The following is a 20,088-nucleotide window of genomic DNA, read 5'->3' on the forward strand; positions in this document are numbered from 1 at the left end:
ACCAGATGCAGACCTGCTTTGCTTTTGAACAGAGCTGGGGAAGCTTATGGCCCTCCAGATGTTGTTGAACTACAGCTCCCATTACTCCCTGACCATTGGCTGTGCTGACAGGGGCTGATGGGAGTTGAAGTCCAGGAACATCTGGAGATCCACAGGTTCCCCACCCTGATTTAGAAAGATTGCATGCTCTGGAAGCAATACATGGGACAATGCTGTATCTGCCAAATGTCATCCCTTTTAACAGAGTACTTTTGTCAACTCTCAGAATGCTTCCACTTTACATTCCAGCTGCTTTTTGAAAACAGTTCCATGGCACTTTTTTTGGGTTCCGTCTTGCAATACATTCAATTGCAATGCTAGGAGCTCCCTACTCCCACCTTGTCAATCTGCTACGTTTCAGGCCTGCAGCGATGTTTACGATTAAAGATCAAGGCTCTCATAATCAAAGGCAACCAATCTTCCCAAAATTACATGATCACAGCGCAACATGTATGAATAAGACTTGAGTAGGGGACCACCCAGCTCTTACATTTGTTTGCAAACCATAATGAAACCAGAAGCCAAGGGCATGAGCAAAGATCATGAGCACTCAAAACATTTGGAGAAAATTTGAAGAGTTGTATTTGCATCAGCTGGAATGTTATTAAAAGTCATCAGAAGATTCAGACATGGAGAGACAAAAGGAGCGTCAGTGATGGGTAATAATGACATTTTCAGACATCATCTACTTTAAACATCAAGTAACCTCCATGACTAACAAGGTTCATCTAGCCATATTTCTAATGTGCTTGTAGCTTCTTATTTATTCATTTAGCCTTGGCAATTGCTCTTTCAAAATCTGTGGTGAATTTACTTTCTCTTTGGTCTGAAAGTAATCAACAGCCATATCTGTAGAGTCTAATAAACTCTTTTCTGCCTCACACAATAATTTCCACCCATGCCTAATGATGAGCAAACTCAGTAGTAGCTGTGCCCACTAGGGCTGGTAGGGATTCAATTTTATGTTGAGCAGATTGTTCCATCAGTGCAAGGATTTCTCCTTGTGCAATGGAATAATCTCCAGCTCCTCTCCCCATGCACTCCTTTAATTTATTCTGGGGGTTCCACCAATGATCCTGAGCAAATTTGGGGATGGCATGGATAGCATGCATAAGGGGTGAGGGAGGAAGTCTCATTGTGCTAGCAGGAATCTTTGCATTGGCTTCTGTTAGCGCATTTATTTAGTGGAATATGGCCCAGTAAGTTGACCTGATCATGTATTTAAACAGTGGCAAAGAAATATAGTAAAAGAGAAGAAATACAGGGCAGTTGGATGTCTCATTTTTATGGGCTTGTTGGCTACCCATAGGCATCCAGTAGGCCACTATGGGAACAAAATGATGGACTAGATAGGCGTATACTGTAGTATGACCCATCAGGACCCTTCTTAGGTTCTTAATGGAAGTGAAGATTGTAGTAATATAGTTACTGACTTACATTCGTATTCATGAAGGATCCCAGAGCTCAGGTTGCAAGTGGATGTGACTTAGCAGGCTGTCAGCAGCCACGGCTTTCCTTCTTTCCAGTCTTTTCTTTTTGTGTTTTCTTGAACAAGCAAGGAGCCATGCAGCCAATGACTCACAGCTACAAGAAAAACCAAGTGAACTGAATCTCTCCAAAAGAGAACTGAATCTCTCCAAAAGAGAGATGTTAAAGTCCGTATCTTTGGTAACCCAAAGATTGCACAAGAAAACCAATTACTTTTAAGTTGCTTGGAACCCTTTTTTCATCTCTGGTTTACTGGGACCAAATGGAGACTTGCTTGCTGTTATTTTCTGGAAACTCTGTGAGTAAAATATTCACTTATTTGCAAGCTAAGTGCCTGTGATTTATTCTAGCCTAAGCATTTTTTACGAGGAACATTTGTTTAACGATGGATGAGGACAGATGTAAATCTAGCCAAGTATTAATGTGCTTAACACTGTGCTTAACTTTGCTATGAGAAAGTAAGACTCTCTCTTCCAAACCTCTCTCTCCAACAAAGCTAGCCTTTCTGCACTGTGCTATATTGGTGGGTATACTTGTGGTCTCACGGGCCTGTTTCACCTGTCACATCCATGCCATACATTTGGCTTGCACATGGCTTCCCCCAAAGAATCCTGGGAACTGTAACTTATCCCTCACCGTGCTACAATTCCAATCACCCTTAACAAACCCACACTCCCAGTATTCTTTGAGGGAAGCCATGCACTTTAAATGTATGGTTTGGATGTGACTGCAGTTGCAAATGGAAGATAAAGAACCACAGCCAAAAGGGGCTGATTAGAAGAGCTTAATTTCGTTTATTTTTCAAAAACGTTTTCTTTATTATGGGCAGATGCTGTTTCAGAGGATGACTGCTAATGGCGGCCAGATTGTTTGCACAGGACTAACTCCCTAGAAGTTCTTGTTTGTTTTATCTCAGGTCGAAAATATCCAATCAATGGCCTCCTTGCAATAGCCTGGGAGGCAAAATATGAAAGTCTACGTGAGAGGAGAAGAGCAAATGACAGCCTTTTCCACGTCACCCACCATAAAGTTTCTTTTGTCTCTTTTGTGGGGGTTGCTCGGTGATCCAAGGCTTAGTGCTAGCAGTGCTGTACTGTAATATTAACTTACCCAAATCTGTAATAAATTTGCTTTGCTGCCTCATAGTAATCAGGGCCCCCTCCCCTCCTTGCTATGGCACTACAACTTTATGAGCGCTGAAGAACCATAAAGCCCTTTTACTGGCAGCTTTTACAATTGCAAATCAGAGTATGCAACTGGATAAACATTGGACAAAGCACCAATTTGCCATGTGCCCTCACCCCATGCACAGCATGTGGACAGCAGTTGTAGTGACAGATTTATGGGGCCTCATAATTAGCCGCAGTCCCTAGCTGTGGAACACTCACTCCTTTACCCTAATTCATGTGTGCATTAGAATAACTTTTTCATTTCAGTCTATTCCCCTGCCATATCTTCTAAGACAATAGAAGGAGAGAAAGCCTATTGGTCACACTGGATAGAAGCAGGCTGGTGGAATGCCCAGGAATGAGACTGCATGGTGCCTAGCAAAAGGAGACCAGGTTTTGTGGCATTTGTCCTTGAGATGTGTTTGGGTGACAGAAACAAACTGAGAGGAATTTACAAGTTGAGAAGCCCCTTAATTTTTCATAAGAAGCATAGAAAAGGTTCATCCAAAGATCACTACTTAAATCAGAAAATGTGGACCTAACCCAAATGTTTGAATATGGCAGCCGTTTCATGAGCATAGCATTTATCTCCAAAGCTCGTTGAAGAATAAAGTCTGGAAGGCTTGCGAGGGCACAACTTTCCAGAATTCAAATTCCATGCAGACCCTACTGATTCACACTAGCATTAAAAAAATGTGAGGCAACATAGCCACAAACTAGAGGTCAAAAAAGAAGTTTGCAACTGTAATGGAAATAGCCAACTCTGTTGCAGGCTCCAACAGGGGCAAAACTTCTCTGCCAAAGATTCATATGACACCCCCCCCCCCCGCTCACTTTTTGTGTGTGTGATCTGCTTTGCGTGAGTTTTGTGTTCCCTGCCATGAATTCACTAATCTGAAGCTTGGCTCAGTTCCATGAAAAATCTGCTTTGTATGGGTTCTGAGTTGTCTGCCACGAAGCCACTGATTGTCATTTGAATTAGAAACTGACAGCCTCAATGGATAAATGGTTGGCCTGATATCACGCGCAAATGTATCCCTTGCTAGGAGGGGATTTGTGAACACATGGAACAGCTTAAAAACTTAGAGAAATTGTATTTTCACATCCTTTTACCATTGGACTCTGTCTGACCACAAAATTCTGTCCCTTGATCCTAGACTTCATCCCTGAGGTCTCACCCAGGTACCAGAATCTTAAAGGCTGGCAACATTATTGTAGACCCAAAAATAAATAACATTTATATTGTATTTCAGAATCACCTAGTCTCAGTCATTTACAACATTGTTACTTGAAGTGCTTTTCTATCTTGACTTTTTTTTTTTTTTTTTTTTACAAGGGCTGTGTGAAAAATTACCATTTGTGACTCTATACTAGGCTCTTTCAAATGGTTTCTTTGGCTTCGTAAGGGTTTGGGACTCAAGATAAATATTTATGCATTTCGAAACCACTGCCAGATGTGTGGAGTCTCTTATCTTTGCCACTGCATCATGTCCCATGCGGGTTAGAGTTTATGTGCTCCAAAATTCATTGGACACCTCTCCCCCTGCTCCCACTACCCATTCATTAGGATCTGGTAGTGATGTGCAAATGTTTGGAGCGGGGTCAATTCCAGTGGGGCTAATGAAGTGTGGAGTAGTGCGGGGGGGGGGGGGAATGGGACGACTGTCCTCTTTCAGCACCAAGCCATGCCCCAGAATCTACAGAGAACACGCCTGTCTTTTGTGTAAATGTGCCTTGGACTGAGACCTCAGCCAGATGAGCAATAAATAAACTTGGTTAACACAGATTGTCCGCAAAGGCTTGTATATAAAGCTGCGCACATGTATCCCTGGAATTAAAAAAAGAAAGGGGGGGGGGGAACTGTGTTGGCTTTCAAAGCATCTCAGTGTGGACTCTTTTCCTCTTTCTCTTTTTCTTTATTTTTCCCCTGTTTGGATTTTGAGGAGCTCCCAACCCTTCCCAGAGTGTGTTTTCAGAGAGCCGGGCATGAGCTCCATGTATACTTTTGAAGTAAGCTCTTAAAAAATATAGGTGGCTAATGTCTTCAGTATGTACGAAATATACCATATGTTGTGAAACAAAAGGGGCTCTGTGCTATTAAAGTTTCAGCTCCACGCTCCCCTTCCCTCCCTCCCTCCCCCTTCCCACCCCCACCCGCTTTCACCCTTCCTTCCTCTGTTCCTGCTCAGGCAACTAGGAGGGGAGGGAGAGAGAGAGGAGAAACCCAGTTGCTTTGAGATGCAGGCTGAGGTGGATGGAGAAGACAGGATCTGCTGGCTGGCATGGTAGCCGGGGGGAGAGCATCATTTTACTGCTGCAGGTAAGGGGGCCTAGCGGAGGCCGGAGGGCAGACTTTACTCAAGGCTGTAGGCTGGAAATGGATGGGGGATGATGAAGCCAAACAGTGATCAGAAGTTTGGTATATTTCACAAGTGGCGTGTATAGGTCAAGGGACCAAGAACTTGGCATGTTCCCCTCAGTATTAATGGAAGAGTGGAGGAGATTCCTTCTCCACAGGCTTGGCTTTGCCATCTGTGTGAGGCACAGCCTTTTTCTTGCCACTCCAGTTCGATCTGTGCAATTCTCTCAGCAAAGCAGCTTCACTTAGATCATGAGCGCTTTCCTAGGATCAGGAAGCCTGTCCCGACTGCTTAAAGACACCGACCTGTCTGCCCTTTGGTATCTGAGAGCCAAAGGGCAGATATGGACCTCCAGAAATGGACACGTACATCATCCCTTTCCTGTTCTTATTTAACAATGAGCCTTTCATTAGGCAAGCGTGGTGGAATAAAGTACAGGAGCATCACGTGGTTATGGGGAAACCAATCAGACCATTCGCTGGGTTCCGTTACCTGATGGAATGGAAGTGTGTGTGTGTGTGTGTGTGTGTGTGTGTGTGTGTTTCATCCTTAGTGAGCTGCAGGCATGAATTCAGCTTCACACAACTATGCACAAAATCTCCTTTGCTTACGCTAAATTAAAAGAAGCTTTGAGGGGCCAGCATGTTCATTTGGGCCCTGAGACTTTGCAAATTGTAATGACTTATTGACTATTTTTGAGTTGTTCTGAAAATCATCCAGTCGGTGGAATTCTATGCATCTTTACTTTATTCAATGGGGTTTACAGGTAAGAGCGTAGGATTGCAGCCTGAACTTTACATTCAACTTGGGGTCGTCCACACTTGCTTTCTATGCATGGTTTTCCATTTGTGTTGTCATTTTCCCTGGGAAAACCCACTTTTTAGCACTGAATTGGAGCAAACGTCAATCCATGGAAAACCCAATGGATGTTTGCTCCGATCAGTGCTATTTTTCTAGAAAAAGAGGTGCCGGAACTCACCATGAATGTCTCCCTTGTTCTCTTATAATGGCAATGGTGCCCACCTGAGAGGTGCCGGAACTGAGTTCCAGTGAGTTCCGACTGAGAAAAAAGGGCCTGGCTCTGAGTCTGTGGTAAAGATCAGGTTTTCCCAGTGGGAAGCAGCAGGACAAGTAGATATCTGGATGAGCTCCTTCTCTTTAAAATGCACACATACAGACACAGACATGGGGTACTTTAGCTGTAAAGGTCCTCGAATTTCTGTGTGGGCCTGGAAAGCATGACTTTCTTCCCTTTGCCTTTTGGATGGCTGAAGGTGCTGACATCTGCCATCGTGATGAAAGGCCTTCCTGATCACCCTTAAATCAACAGAATGTCCTTTGACTTGTCTGTCCTGTCAACATGTTGGGGATGCTGTTAGTGGTGAAGAGCTGCATGGAAGAGGAGAGGAGGGTAAAGGGAGTAAGCAAAAAAAGTCAGGAAGGAAATAACAGTGGGGGGGGGGGGGAGAAAGATTATGAATACAATGCCACCTGATTGGCACATTCTGAATATTCTGCTGTCCCTTGGTCCTGCCTTCTCTTGCCATTACTGCATAACAATGCATTTGATATTGGTGATTCTAAAGCAAGGATTTCCAAACTGTGGTCCTTGGACCACCAGTGGTGCAAAAGCTTCATTCAGATTGTGTGGCATGCCTGCATTAAATACTCAACTGGATTTTTAATTGTATTTTTGTTGTTTCTTTTGTTTCTTGTATTCTATTCTATTACAACTTGAATCTATGGACTGCAAATTATAATACAATGCAATATAAGAAATCAAAGAAGCAATTAAAATGCCATTTAGAATCATGCAACCTCTATTATAGTGCATTATAACAAGGAGAAGAAGCATTAAACAGTCCACCAAGACCCTCCACAATTTTCAGGGGGGGAAAGGTTTGGGAACCAGTGATCTAAAGGAAGACAACAGTTTCTAAAGGGAAGTCCAACCACAAATTCATCACAATTTGTTCTCAAAGGTGTAAACCAATCCAAAGTTTGAATAAAAAGTGGTATATTTAAAATAACAGGGTTAAGAGCGACATGGGCTGGAATGGAATGGAGACAGGACTGGGTGAATCTTTAAATGGAAGTTTTTCATTTTTCTAATCTTAAATTCAAGTTGTCACATTTCCATATCAGATTGTGATTTAAAAAAATAAATACACCATGAAAATTCACCAGCATTTTCTCACCAGGATGCATTTTTTGCAAACAATTTCCTCTATTTGCACAGTTACTCCATATTCATTCTCTCCCCCCCATTTTATGGTTGGGGGACTGCATCATAAAATTGCAACAAGTGTGGATCTGAAAGGATGGCTGAGGTTAGGTCTGCCCATTTTTAGGGTGAAGTGGGAGTTTGATAGATTTGCATTAAAATGTGAACTGGACCAAATTTCTCCCCCCATCCCTAGTGAGCTTTGGAGACAGACACCCTCAGATTCAGACTATATGGTTTCTACTGCTAGAATGGTTGGGAAGCCAAAAGGTCCTTATAGTCCTCTTATTTTGCATGCCTGTGTTCAACTTCCTCTCTCCTTTCCCCACTTTTGCCTCAAAGGCTGTAAATTCTTTGCGCAATCTAATTTTCTCTTACAGCTGTGTAATTCCAGCTCCCCAGCCATGGCTGTCTCCCGCCCACTCCAAGCAATTCTCTCCATAAATGCATTATATTTATTTTGACACTTGTATATCCTGCCCCTGTCTTAATATAAATCCAATTATTTATTTAGCACAACTGCACCCCACCATACCCTCCAACATTTCTCCTATGAAAATAGGGACGTCCCATTCCATCTTACTGGGTTGCCCTAGTCATTCTGGGCAGCTTTCAACTTACATAGAAACATAAAAAAACACTAAACATAGAAAAACCTTCCCTATACAGGATTGCCATCAAACAGCTCAGGGGTCGGATAACTCCATAGCCTCCAACATTTCTCCAATGAAAATAGGGACATCCTAAGGAAAAGTGGGACATTCTGGAATCAAATCAGAAACTGGGATTCTCTAAATCAGGGACGTCCCTGGAAAATAGGGACACTTGGAAGGTCTGCCCCATTTTCCTCAAAGAAGAGCAGGAGGCAGCCTACACAGGACTATCGCTTTCTGTTCAAAGCAGATTTTTATCCTACCCCTTCTCTGTGGGACTCAAGGTGGTGTATATGAAACCCTCCCCTCTTCATTCTTACTTCTAAAGTAGGTTCCCTCAACCCTGCAATTTAGGTTAGGTTGACAAAAGATAACTGGCTCAAGGTCGCCCTGACCCTATGCATGTCATGTATAGGGTCATCATCCCTGAACAAGGATTTGAACCTGCACCCCCCTGGCATAGGTCTAGCACTCTTTCCACTACAATGGCTGTTCAATCCTTCCAACAACCTTCAGAGATTGGTTAGGCCAAGAGAGAGCGATTTACCTAAGGTTGCCCAGGGAAGTAAGCAAAGATGTTACCAACTACAGTGGTACCTTGGGTTAAGTACTTAATTCGTTCCGGAGGTCCGTTCTTAACCTGAAACTGTTCTTAACCTGAAGCACCACTTTAGCTAATGGGGCCTCCCGCTGCTGCCGCACCGCCAGAGCATGATTTCTGTTCTCATCCTGAAGCAAAGTTCTTAACCCGAGGTACTATTTCTGGGTTAGCGGACTCTGTAACCTGAAGCGTCTGTAACCTGAAGCGTATGTAACCCAAGGTACCACTGTATTTGAAAGTAAGTATCTCAAGCCCAAATTCATCCCACTATAGTGGCTCCCAGTGCCATCAGCCAGCTGGACAATGGTAGCGAGTGCTACATGGGGATGCCCTGAATGAATTTCAGAAGTTTGTGTTGAATGCAGTAGGCAATTTCCTAATGGAGCCACTCAGGTAACACATTACAGCTATGCCCTTAAGAGTCTGTGCTGGACCCCTGTTGTCTTTTGGCCACAAGACAAGCTCTGCTCTCAAACTGTAGACCCCTTACTATTCCTGCATTTCTAAGAAGTGTCCCTTCTCCTTGTCCTGGCCTGGTTCTCTCCATGTTGCTTAGTTAGTGACAGAGCAATTATGCCTATATACGGAAGCCTGTGCTGCTCTGTGGCTCTGAAGAAGTTGAGGATGGGTAGTGGAAAGGAAGATAAGGAAGAAAACACAAAGTGTAGGCATGAAATGATTGACAGAAGCTATTTGTGCTGCCTTGCACGTGCCCTTGCCGTGTGCATTTCCAATTCACATTGAGTGTTTGTGGGGAAATGGATCCAGACATTTGAATTCATTGAATGTTATCAGCTGCACAGAGATACACAGGAAAAGAGAGAGTGAGACGCAAGCCTGCACATCTGTTCATCCGTAGGAGGAAATGTGACTCTGGCCACATTTTTGCACCATACATTTAAAGCACTATGATACCACTTGAAACAGTCAGAGCTATGATTCTGAGAGTGGCTTAACAATCAAGCCCTTTTCACTGGGAAGGGGCAATAGGAGTCTCCTAACAACTCTCAGAACCCTTAGCAAGTTGCAACTCCCAGGATTCTTTAGGGGAAGCCATGATTATTTAAAGCGGTATTACACTGCTTTAGATGTATGGTATGAATATGACTTAGCCCTCTCTATGGGCCCACCCCCCATGCATTGGCTAGAACACGTGTGCGGTGACTACACATGTAGACCATGGTGCACAGAGGTTGGAATGAGGTTGCATTTCTCCTATTCCTGCTAATTTTTATCTAAGCAGATTGTTTTTGTGTTTTTTTTAAAAGAGTATTTTAAACACTTATATCCCAGCTTTCCATCACACATTCTTCAAGGCAGTTTACAGTTCAACATACAATTAAATAATTAAAAGGTCTATTTTAAAATGACTCAAAGCACACCCTGAGTTATGATTAGTCACAGCAATAAAGTACAGTACATCATATTACTCAGCAAAAGGCTGAACAAAATGGAACCGTTTTCACTTGGTGCCCACAGGATAAAAGACTGAATGCTGAATATGTTGGGGAGGATGTTGTACAGTTCAGGTGTCATCACTACCTCTGAAGACACCCAGAGCAGGGTCTTGAATGATGGATTTGTTCATGTGGGAGAAGGTAGATTTCCAGAAACTCTGGTTCTAGGCCATGTGGAGCTTTATAGCACAAAGAATCTCCATGGGGCAGATCTACATATTTAAAGAGCATCCAACATACATTTAAAGCACAAAGAATTCTGGGAAATGTGTTGGGAAGTCTAGCTCTGTGAGGAGCAAACGACAGTTCCTAGAATTCTTGGAGGGAAGTCATGTGCTTTAAATGTACATTGGGTGTACCTCAAAGGTATGGTGTGGACCTACTGATCGTAGAACAAGCTGGCCACAAACAGTACCTCCAGCTTCTCTGGATTGACTTTCATTTTGCTAATCCCAATCCAGTCCATTATAATTCCAGGCATCTGTCCAGGACATCCGCTGCTACATCTGGATTAGATGAAAAGCCGAAAGAGAGTTCTAGTGATGCTTGAGCCCAAATCCCTGTATCCAGCAATTTCATATGGATATTAAACAATATGTGGTGGTGTGGGAATAAACTTTGAAGTACTTTGTAACAGAATTGTGAAGAACCAATAAAGCAAAAACAAAACAAAACAAAAAACAACTCCACCAGCACCTGCCTTCCAGATAGGAGCAGAACCATCAAACTGTGCTGTCCCTAATTCTCAAACCAGACAAATACCATGGTGGGTAGCATAAAAAACTGCTGAAAGGTCCAGAAGAATCCATGTGTTGCATTCCCCCAGCTCCTGGTGTACGTTGCCCACCAAAGCAACCAAGGCTAATTCAGTCCAAAAACCTACCCAGCAGCCAGACCAACATGGGTAGGGATTATCCATGTTGATTCAGGAATGTCTAGAGTTGGCCATACATTGGTTGCTCTGTAGTCTGCACATATTCTGACCAATGCATAAGAAGGGTGGTCACATGACAGGGGTAGAGCCTCCTGCCACAGCCTCCCTCTTCCACTCACACAGTGAACACCTGTGTGCGATCCTATCCACTAGACTACCTTCCCAAACCCAGTGTCTTCTGGATGTTGCTGGACTACAACTCCCATCATCCCTGACCCCTGACCATGCTGGCTGAGACTGATGGGAGTTGTATTTCAAGAACGTCTTCTAGAGCATTTCCAGACTCTGGATTGACAAAGTAGAATCAGATTCCCCCCCCCCCCCCAGTGAAGGACATGTTCAGGCATTTCCCAAGCTTTCTTTTTGAAGGCATAAATATCTCATATCAGTCATCACCAATGGCACAACCCTTACATCTATTTGTCGGGGAACACAATGTGTAATTACTTTAAAGCCAGGGCGCTTGCTTTGAAATGCAATAGCACTGGACGAGAGCTTTCTTTCAAGATTGATGTGCTTTATGAGAAATCTGGATTACCGCCCCAGATGTTGCTCAGTCATGCTACCCTGTGGCAACGCAAAGGCTGCATCATACTAATTCCCCACCCAGTGCTGCAAGGGATATGACTAGCACTATGGCTTTTCCTTATATTCTGTGGCCAGACAGGATCTCATTGTTTTGCGTCTGTCTGTTACACTTGCAAAAATAGCAGGTACTGTGAGAAAGAAGGAAATGAACTGAGGGGTCTCTACCCCTGTGCACACATAATATTGGCATGCAGTTCTGAATTGGGCTGATGATTTGTATGGAGATGATGCAACACTTTTTATTTTCTAGACTTGCTGACGGTGACTAGCAATAAGAGGAGAGGTGATTCTAATGCTTATGATTCTGTTCTAGTGACTTTGTGATAATACGATGGCTTGATTTTATGTATAAAATATGTATCCAGTCCAAACAGTCTATACCACCACCACCAATTTGCCAAGTCTGTCTGGTCTTGGTGAGGTTGATCTCACAGCCAACTGGGAAGGTGAAGAAGCAGGTGTGGCAAATCTAGGTTAGGAGGAGAGAGCAGCTGCAAGCAGACATGTTGAGTCCACCCCAAGCAGTTGGGCAGATCAGGAATGAACCCAGCAAGCAAACCTGGGGAGCAAGGGGTCTTTCACAGTGATGGACAGGACACTGAGTGTAGCACATTCTCAAAGAAATGCCCTTATATAGTCATTGGCAGGACTCTCTTTCCTTTTTTTAAAAAATGTTTTTTATTGGTGTTTCATTTAATACAAACAAACAAAATACAGTAAAATTCAACAATCATTTACCCACATTCTTTCCCCACACTCTGCTAAGTATTGACTTCCTTCCCTCCCTTCAACAGGTTTTCTTATGTCAGTTACTTTTCCACAGTTTCTTATTGTATCCAATCCTATCTACATCATAAGATTTCTTTCAGTCCTGCCAGAGTCTTCAAATTTCTACAGTTATTATTTATGTACTCCATAAATTTACTCCAATCTTTCTGGAATTTTGTTTCCTCCTGATTTCGGATTCTACAGGTCAGTTTTGCTAGTTCCGCATACTCAACCATCTTCGTCTGCTACTCCTCTATTGTTGGCAATTCTGGTACTTTCCATTTTTGGGCTAACAAAGTTCTGGCAGCAGTTGTAGCATACATAAATAACCTTTGATCTGCTTTTTCTATTTCCTCTCCCATCAAGCCTCGCAAGAAATCTTTCGGCTTTTTCGGGAAAGTGTATTTAAATATCTTTTTTAAATTTGTTATAAATCTGTTCCCAAAACTGTTTCATTTTCTCACACGTCCACTACATGTGGTAAAAATCTCCATCTTTATCTTTGCATTTCCAACATGTCTTACTGCTCATCCTGTACATTCTCATCAGTTTAACAGGTGTCAAATACCAACGATACATCATTTTCATTATATTCTCTCTTAAGGTGGTACATGCTGTAAATTTTATACTCCACAGTTTTACCCAGGCATCATACTCAAGGTTATACCCAAAATCCATTGCCCATTTCATCATCACCTCCTTTGTCTGTTCATCTTTTGTGTACCATTCTAGTAAGAAGTTGTACATTTTAGACAATATGGTCGGCAGGACTCTCTTTCCAACCTCCATCCCGCCCCCTTACTGAGGATTGGAGCTCCATAAAGGGGTTCCTATCTTACCTTAAATCTAGCTTTCCATTGCCTTTCTTCTATCTCTCACTAGGAACATTGTCAACAGTGGTGACTGGACTTTGTGGCGTGTGAGACTTTGGGGGCAACAGTGCTGGTCCCTTAGTGGTATTTAGCTCAGAAGCTGCAACCTCTCTGTCAGAGTCTTGTCTGAGGGTCCCGGGCTTCAGAGGCCCACTGTTGCTGGACTGAGGCTTGGTTTGAGGGGCAACTTGGTTTGTCTGTGCAACTAAGCCTCCCAGCTCTGAATGCACCTATGTATTGCCTCCCTATTTCAATGAAGAATGTAAAGAGCATCATTTAGTGGGTGTTTACATCAAGTGAACCAGGCACCAGTGGAGCAATGTCCACCTTCCAAAGGCAGATCCAGGGTTACAGGGATGAGAGCAATGGGCCAGATTTAGCAAGTTGGTCCTGCTCGCAGAAGCCCATACAAAGACTTCTACAATGGGGCTTTTCCTCCTCCCCTCCTCCCATGCCTCCCCAAATTGGCTTTGGGGGGGATGTCTGGAGAACCTCCAGAAGAGCACATGGTGGGGGAGGAGAGGGGAGATTGTTCCATCAGAGAAGCAGATGGATTGAATTCCTCACACAATGTTTTCAAAGTCCCATCCATCAAAGATCCAGGGACTTGGTTCACGAAGCAGGAGGAGAGCCATCAGTTCCATGGTGGTCCTTGTTGCTGATGCTTGGGTCACTCCCTGACAACTTCTGGTTTGGGACGGGGCAGCATTCCTCACTTCCTTCTCCTGTTTAGTTTGGGAAGAGTTGGGTTTGGATAAATAGTCCTGGCTCCCCATCTCTTCTTCACCCCCTCCCAACAAAATTGTCATAGTCTCAGTGATGCATGGGAACTCTCCACCCACACTTACTTGCTAGCCTATTCATTTCTGAAGCTGTTGCTGTTGAGAACAGGCCAAGGAAGAACTGGGCTCAGGCCAGCTTCTCCACTCAGGGAGTCTGTGTGTGATGAATGGATGTGGGTGGGTGAAGCCTGAGTGGGAGTGGGGAAAGGTCTTGATGTCTCATTCCCTCCTCCACCTAGAGTTTGTCTTGATGTTCCAGACTTTCAAATGCATCCTGCAGTTTTTTACGAGAAGGTACAAGAAGGTCAAGGATGGTCAAAAAGGAGTGGGAGGGGAGGAGAAAGGCAGCAAAGCAGGCTGTGTGAGAGAGCAGGAGTCTCTAGTTTACTACGAAAGCACCTGGAGCAAGGCAGTAAGAGACTGTAAAAGGCACAGAAAAGTGAGGTTTTGTTTTAAAACCCTCTCCTCTCTTCTACTCTTTCTTTGTCCAAGTTTTAAAAGCAACACTGAGTGCTTCCTCAGATCACATTACTGGATAAGCATACAGGCTTAATGAAATCCAGTGCATCTTGGGGCTAATGCAACACAAGCCAGACATCATCTCCATCCCATTAGTTTTCTTTTATGGGGCACCCTTTGCCCCATCCCACACTGTCTCCACCCGGAAAGCCTCAACTCCTCTGCTGCTTGGCTAGCACCACGCAGAAGCAAAGGAAAGCAGCAGCAGTAAACAAATCAGAGACAGATTTTTTATTTTAAAAAAGGCTAGATTTTGGACAGGCATCTGGAATATGGTATCCTTTTATGAAAGGTAATAAATAAATGGCTGGAATTTTTTTTAAACAAACAAACAAGCATCAACACAGTTCTGCACAATGTAGAACATCCCTGTTGGAGGTCCAGAAAGCACAGCAAGATTTTGCCTCATATTTGGGGAGGGTGGGTATATGAATTATTGGACAGCTTTTCTTCAGAATATTGTTTTTGGATAAATTTTGGCTTGCTCAGTGTCGAATGAAATGCTATTGCAAATTCATACTGGTGGATGAAAGAAGAAATAGGTTAAGACAGGAGGACTGAAAGAAAGAAGAGTTTAGCCCCTTGCTTCCTTTAAGAACGTTAAAGGAATATTGATTGGTACGAAAACTAGATCCACAGCTGCACCCAAAATTGATGAATAGGGAAATTGGGGAGTCAATTTCACAGAAAAGTCCATAGAAGAGACTAAATTCTTCAACAACTCAAGAATACTGTACTTCAATTTTTTTTCAAAAATTTGTCAGGATATTTTATATATATATAAATTTTGGTTCAGTCCTATTTTATAAATATAAACCAGCATGTTTATATTTTAGTATAGGGATGGGGAAATGTTGGCCCTTCAGGTGTTGCCAGGCTACGAATCCCATAGTTCCTGACCATTGGCTATGTAGAATGGGATTGATAGAGGGAGTTAAAGTCCAACAACATCTGCAGGGCCACAAGTTCCTCATCCCTCTTCTAGTGGCTCCATCCATTATTTGTCCCCCAGTACAATTTTGTTGAAAGTTCTCCCCATAAGAAAAGGGTGCAAGAGAGATATTGCAAAGAAGCTCAGAGGGACCCTTTATGCCAGTTCACTGATTGAGCAATATTAGACTGCAACAGATGGCAAGCAAAATACGTAGGGCTGCCCTGTCAGCTCTGGCTATGCATCAGATCTTATCCAGAGCTATACCTGGAATGGCATCTTGGGTATCAGCGATTGCATCACTAGGCTTAGGTAGCATTTCACTCTCCTGACCTCTGAATTGACCAGCTGCTCTTCTGAAGTGACTTCCAGCACTCGATGAAGCTGTCAAACGCCCTCTGCTATATTTTATTTTGCCACCCATCCCCAGTTGATGCAAAAGTCTAATGTCCTGAGGAGAATATTTGATGAAATGGTTCCCTCGGTTTTGCCATTCACAAATAACATGGAGAAATGGGCAGAGTGTTTGGTTCATCCCTCTCCTGTACCAGTTCCATGATGAAAATCTTGCCTGCTCACCAAACTTAAATGTATTACTTATTAATACATGTTTTTCTTTCCCTAATGGGACTAAGAACAACTGGAGAGGGCATTTTCACTTGGAAAATGGCATGGAAAAAGAGTTAATCCCTGCCACCAGCACTTCAGTCCTGATATGGGTCCCACCCATCCCTGTACAGCTACCATTTGCCAAAATTTAGAAAACCCATTCATGGATCTCTGCTTTCTGGTCTGGTTGGGTCCCAAGAACTTCTTTTTCCCCAAGGCTGCCTTATTCCATTTCATGCAGCCTCTTAAATGTATTTTTGCTTTGAAGCTCAAAAGGGGATCCATTTCAGCTACCTAGTCACTTTATGCACATCTGTGGGCTTTTTTTTCATGGCATGGTATAGTATTTCCAATGCAATATTTCAGAAGTGGTCCCTGGAGAATTCAGCTGACTCCCATCTCATATTCCAGAAGTTTCCCCTGAGAAAGATCCTGCTGGTACCCACAGTCTCACAGGATAGGCTTCTAGGTCTTATTAAAAGGACCCACCATGAACATTTCAGATTTGTTGGGGCCAAACTGGTGCTCTTGTTGGTCAGACTACTCCTTGACCTTGTGATCCTTGATGCCTCAACTGTTCCTGGGAACCTGCAAGACTCCCATGACTCATTGACAGGTCTTGGCCAACCAGCTGAGCGTGACCTGAGGGTTGGGATTGCAATTTCCAACAACGAGGTTCTGGTTGAGAGAGGGAATCACTTTCACTGTCGTCACAATGAAAACTGGTGAACTACATGGTTAACACAGTTAAAAATTATAGTTTCAGCAAATATCCAGACCGTAGATGGACTATGATAGTAATAGCCACAGTAAGTGGTATCGGAAGAAGACACATACACCCACTATTTGGGATCTCTGCTGTAAAAGGGACGACAGAAACTTAAAAACAGAGGCAACATCCCATTCCTGTTGCTAGAGGTCCCTTACTGAGCTGCTGCTAGCACTGATTATGTAATGTTTATTTACAGCTCTATTGGGTAGGGAACAAATGTTAAGGATTATCATATTGTGTGGTCATTTTCATTAACCTTAAAGCAGAGCTTGGTACAGCAGCCTGCACTAAAAATATCAGAACTCTGTATCAAGATGATACAGATTCTTTGTGGGTATGTTTGTACACACACACACACACACACTCCAGAGTCTGTGCCAAGAAAGGCTGAACATTGTACACACATCACACAAATATACTAGCTTTGATATATTTGCACCCTACGTGTATGATGGTGATGGCAGTCTTGAGGAAGGACAAGAAGCTACACAGAGCAGTGAAACCTCACCCTCGACTACTCCACCCCTTCACAAACATCCTTCCTCCCAGAGCTTCCGATATTTCCCCAGACATTGCTCACACACTTTTACCTACATTGGCGGCCAATAATAGAAACTTGCTTTTGAAATCAAACGCTGCATGAGCTTGCGCAGCATGAATAACACTCGGTTGCCGAAACACTGAGTTTGCCTAAGGCATATTATGGGATTATCCTGCCCGTTTGGGGGTTGCAATATTTATGGTTGAATTAGGCTGCTGAAGCACTCACCTTCCCCACCAGATGGGGATAGCTGAATAAGAAGCTTTTTCACAGCCCTTTTTCTCCTCAGTTTGACAGTGCTGAAGAGAGCCGTGCTTGCCAAAACATATTTGTGTAGGAGGTGGAAAGTTAACTTTAGTATTCCTTTTGGAAGGAGGCGTATTCATCCCTTTCATCAAATAAAATGCAAAATGAGTATGCAATAACCTATATCACGGGGAGAGCTTGATACAGGGTTTTTTCTACTGTTCTCTGAAAGGAAATTACCGCATTACTGTTAAATTATCAAAAAGCTGGCAGTTCCTGGTTTCAGAGGTCATGCTGTATGATATTGGAAGCATACAGAATTTTACAGGGTAGGTTCTATAATTCTGAGTCCAGGAGACTAGAAATTGCAGAGTGCAAAATGTACACATTAGGTCTGGGAGATATATTGATATATTGCCCAGGACCAATATGAGGAGCAAACTGCGAAGTCGGCTTCACTCAAGAGTTCCTTCCTCCAGTGGGCGCTGCTAGCAGAGGGACTCAGGGGTGGTGGTGGTTTCACCAGTGATATGGGTGGGGGCTATGTGAAACTGCTCAGCTGAGGGAGTGCGGTTGCCACTCCCCGCAGTGAGTACCTGTAGTTAAAGGACCCCTGATGCTCCATTCGCTCGCGAGTGTCGAGAGCACAGAGGCTGTCTCAGCTGGGTGTGTGTGTTTCCTTTCCCCAGCTGAGTGGTGCAAAAAAGCTGCATTGTCCCAGCCCAACCCCGTGGGCAGAGGTCAATGCATCTTGATATCTCCCAGCCTTAGTACACATGCAGACTTCCAAATCTGGTTCTAGGAAATCCAATAGAGATTGCTGGATGTTCACACCCATTGAGATGTAAGCCACATTTAGATATCTAAACATAGCCTTTAGATGCCTACCTAATACCTACCAGGACTTTCCTGGTGCCTACCAGGGCCTGAGTAAATATGACATAATGCACAAAATTAATGCATTCACTCTTGTGGGATTACCAGTCTCATATAACCAACATGCCTACATCTAATTAATGCAATAAGAGGCTAAGACCATAGAGTAAGCTGTCCTGCCAGGCTTAGCTCATTTTTGGAGGGACTAGAGACAAGCTTTGTTCCCTTCCAGTCTACCAGGGATGCTCAGTGTGTGAAGAGCATGGCTGTAACAAGGCACTCTTGAATTCATATATCAATAATTTAAGAACTTTCAGGACTGTAACTAAGCCAAGTTTTACTGCCTGTGCAGCATTTCCAACTGATGTACGGAAAATCACATGAACCTGACCTTTGAAGAGTTTGTAAGTGAACCATTTTTTAATTGAACAAATGTGTGATCATTTTTCTACCCTGGGGGAAGAGGGAAACTTCGGAAAGAAACTTTTTAAATGAACACTTTTGGAACTCCCAAGGGCACATATTTCAAAGGTCTAGCAGCCTATATATCCATGCTTTACTATACTATATATATTTAATTTAAATCTCTGCTAGGGTTCTCTCACCAAAGAGTTCTTTCCCCAAACTTGGATCTTGACATCCAGGAGGTCTCCTTTTATACCTAGTTTTTTCCTTGCCACTAACACTCGTGACATCTTTTTCCCTTGCTAAAATGGAATGTGCAGGTGAAGATGTAGAGATCAGAGCAGCCTAGTCAGAGGGGAAATCCAACCCTTCCCCTTCACCACTTTTGCCATGGGCCCTAATCCAATTCAATTCTTTAAAGCTGCTATTAAAACACATTGACATTCATAATGACTTCAGCCATCACATCCAGAATAAGCTCTCTGTTTGTGCTTTTGGGGGACATTAGTGTTTGTACCAATGGCACTGTATGCCATGCAGCACAGCACAATATATACCTAAGGCTGATGTGGCATAACTACTTTTATTTTGGTCAAAGTTCTGTATGATGGAAGACACAGAGCAAAGCTCTAACATACTATACTCCAGTGCACGTGTGAATCAGTCCATAATGATCTTACAGCATGAGGAGAAGATATCAGTTGTTCCTTTCAGGCTTTCTTAAACCTTGAGGGTTTAAACAAGCAGGCTGGGTTTAAACAAATCAGCCTTGCAAAGGGCTTTGAAATAGCCAGCACAGTGTTTTAAAGTATCAATAATCAGGCCTTCAAAGCACAACATAACCTGCTGTCACAATGATGTCAGGTGATTGACATATGGGCACACCCACCCACCTGCAAATTTGGCCTGCCAGGGGCTGGTGTGATAACTATCTGGCCAGAAAAAGTTCCCTACCCCTGATAGAAGTCTACCCTCTCTGCACACACATGCAGAAAGCTTGGGACCTTGCATCCCAATAAAATCAACCTTATTCTACTGTTGATATAACTACTTTGTGGATTGGGCTCTTTGGCTAGAGAGTTTTGTTTCAGAGCTCCTTGTTTTGTGTCTTCTGTGGACAGCACAATGCCTTATGAACCACTTTTTGAAGCGACCATTGAAGTTTGTTTGCATGTCAGGATGGGCAAACATGTCAATTTTGGTATTTCTCAGTTACTCGTTTTTCCAATCTTAACTTCATTTCTTACGTTAATC

General features: G+C 43.2%; 1 protein-coding gene across 2 annotated transcripts in view; it reads left to right on the top strand.

The window, feature by feature from the left end:
• The first annotated feature begins 4,885 nt into the window (after positions 1–4,885).
• SYNPO (synaptopodin) overlaps positions 4,886–20,088 on the top strand; it is an 80,522-nt gene continuing 65,319 nt past the window's right edge. For both annotated transcript variants that reach the window (XM_028718287.2, XM_077924618.1), the window contains exon 1: positions 4,886–5,016. The gene's annotated coding sequence lies outside the window, so the exon portion shown is untranslated. The remainder of the gene's footprint in view (positions 5,017–20,088) is intronic.

This window comes from Podarcis muralis, chromosome 2, assembly GCF_964188315.1.
Source record: "Podarcis muralis chromosome 2, rPodMur119.hap1.1, whole genome shotgun sequence".
Lineage (NCBI taxonomy): Eukaryota > Metazoa > Chordata > Lepidosauria > Squamata > Lacertidae > Podarcis > Podarcis muralis.